Source organism: Trichomycterus rosablanca, chromosome 10, assembly GCF_030014385.1.
Source record: "Trichomycterus rosablanca isolate fTriRos1 chromosome 10, fTriRos1.hap1, whole genome shotgun sequence".
NCBI classification, from domain to species: Eukaryota; Metazoa; Chordata; class Actinopteri; order Siluriformes; family Trichomycteridae; genus Trichomycterus; species Trichomycterus rosablanca.
Window position 1 is genome coordinate 17,531,746 of NC_085997.1, and position 2,847 is coordinate 17,534,592.

General features: G+C 31.2%; 1 long non-coding RNA gene across 1 annotated transcript; it reads right to left on the reverse strand.

The window, feature by feature from the left end:
• Nucleotides 1-444: 444 nt before the first annotated feature.
• On the reverse strand, nt 445-2,244 carry LOC134321076 (uncharacterized). Its single transcript, XR_010013783.1, has 3 exons — nt 2,211-2,244; nt 1,996-2,063; nt 445-734 (listed from the first exon to the last, which is right to left on the reverse strand). It is a non-coding gene; the product is annotated as an uncharacterized LOC134321076 (long non-coding RNA).
• Nucleotides 2,245-2,847: the final 603 nt, after the last annotated feature.

The following is a 2,847-nucleotide window of genomic DNA, read 5'->3' on the forward strand; positions in this document are numbered from 1 at the left end:
TTCCAGTCCGGCACCTTGATACATCAGCTTTTCACTAATAAAAACCGCCAAACATTATAGTTCTGTTTTCTTAATATAGAGTGAGTTTACATTTCACATATTATTGTGTGTGTTGCGTTGTGTGTGGTCATTCCTAGGGTTTCAGGACGGTGTGATGCTTTATAGTCTAGGCCACTTAGTCTTTCATAGGGAATGGAGGCTGGGTTGTAGCACAACATGGCGTGAATATTTCCTCATTAATCATAGTCATTAATACTGATTTAGAGCTAGGAGCCCCCTCTACTGGGTAACCACCACATTTCACACTGCTGGCATATTTCTGTACTTGCAAGGCATACCAGCTCACTTTTTAAATGTAATTTCTGCCAACATGGATATTTCAAAACATAAAGGTTATGCAGTGTTTTTTTGTTTAATAAGTTTATTCCTTAAACTGCAGTTCAATCCAGCAGCGCATAACAACAGGAAATGTCCTTAAGGACAGCCAGAACTATAAAACGAGTGCTGTTCTTGGACAGGCTTCCACCTCCTATTTTTCCCCCAATTCCATCTCAACGGTGTGTTCCCAAGGCCTGTTCCTCTTCCCTTTATTGTGAGTAAAATTAATTGAAAGGTGTGTTGTGTTGCTGGATTGTTATTCTTGCAGGGTTTTCCTTTAGGACTTTTTTTCCGCACTATCTTTGGCTGAAATGCTGACAGAATTATACAGCGTGACTTCCTTTGCCACTTCAGACCTTTAGAGGAGAGAATTGTTTACCCACAGAATAATGTGATTTTATAAGAATGAATTCTCTTTACTGGACTTTAGCTGTAGACCAAAGAAAAATATAGATAAGGTTGTATATTAATTATTATTATTATTATTATTATTATTATTATTATTATTATTATTATTATTATTATTATTATTATTATTATTATTATTATTATTATTATTATTATTATTATTATTATTATTATTATTATTATTATTTCTATTGATAATAATAATAATAATAATAATAATAATAATAATAGGACTGGGTGACTGAGTAAAAACCTAACCTTCTTCTTCTTCTTCTTTTTTTTTATTATTATTATTATATTTTTTAATATATATATATATATATATATATATATATATATATATATATATATATATATATATATATATATATAATTATTATTATTATTATTGATAATAATAATAATAATAATAATAATAACAATAATAATAATAATAACAACAATAATAATAATCATAATCATAATCATAATACAAATAATAATTTTATTAATATTGACAATAATGAAATATTACTATGATACTAAAATTATATAATATGCATCTTTTAATAAGTTATGCTAACATATAGATTTACATTGTGGGTATACAGCTGCTGACTCTCCCTGTTATTATGGATTTATATAGTAATAATAATAATAATAATAATAATAATAATAATAATAATAATACAAATAATAGTAATAATAATATTTCATTACTGTCAATATTAATAAAATTTTTATCTGTATTATTATGATACTAAAATTACATAGTATGCATCTTGTAATAAGTTATGCTACCATATAGATTAACACACTTTATTACCCACCTGTACCCCATGTGTCATTTGATGAGGGGACATGGTAATGACATGTTAGTGTGTGTACTGGTTTGACTGTAGCAGGTGCAAAAATGGTTGGGTTTTCACTTAATGGCCTCTTTATTGGGAACACCGCATTTCCCAGCATTGGCAATAAGCTTCTATAATTCCTTAACTTTAATCCCTGATTAGTAAGTGTATATATTCATTCAGGTAGGTAGTTAGGTAATTTGTTAGTTGGATATACAGATAGTTAGATAGCTCGCCCTGTCACACATTGACATTGTCATTGCTACTTGTACGTAATTATCATTAACAGCAGAATGACTGGGAGTGAGTTGCTGAAAGGATTCTTGTTGTCATTACAGGCTCTGACTGCTGTGTTATTGCAAGAGTGACACACACTTACACACTGGGCGACAGAGTTCAGCCCTCAAACAGCACCAAAACAAATGTAATATCCGCCAGTCAGGGAGACTAAGAGAGAGAGAGTGAGAGAGAGCAGGATGAATAAACACCGGCTGATATAGAAAAGGATATATGAGATTTCTGACAGGAATATTATTGGTGGAGTCGAGTCCCCAACAAGGCGGCCATAATTTGTGTCAATCAAATTACATTTACCATTGCGTCGTTCCCGGAGCTGCGGTAATTTCTCATATTGTCTTATTCCTTTCTCTTCTGATGCCCAAAATCCATCATAACAGGGAAAATGGATAAGTGCTCTGGAACACTTATATTGCCTGCTCTCTCCATTACGCCATGTTGTCATCGGATCCGTGGCTGAAAAAGTTTGAATAATAACAAGAGCTGAGCTTCACAGACTCTGGCTTTCAGTTTATGTTCTGCTCCATGTCTTGCTTTTTTATGGAGGATGCACGTCAACAGGCGGGTCGATAAGTTTTACATGTCATGTTTTATAAAGAGGGCAAGCACTGATTCTCATCATTGTTCTCCACATTTGATCCTTTTTCTGTTTGTTTTCAGTGAATCTCTCTGTGTGATAATCAGTTGTGTGTGTGGTGAGAAGATAATACTTAAAAGACGCACAGTACAGATGTTTATTTATTTATGTATATAGTATATATTTATTTATTTAAAATTTACACTAATCCACATTTTTTTATAGTATTTTCTGTATGTCTGGCAGCACCACATTAAGCAGAATTATCTATTATGTTAACCAACATATTAACTTAAGTCATGCTTTTTTGTACTTTATTTAATTTATTAATTTATTTGCTTATTTATTTTCATTTAA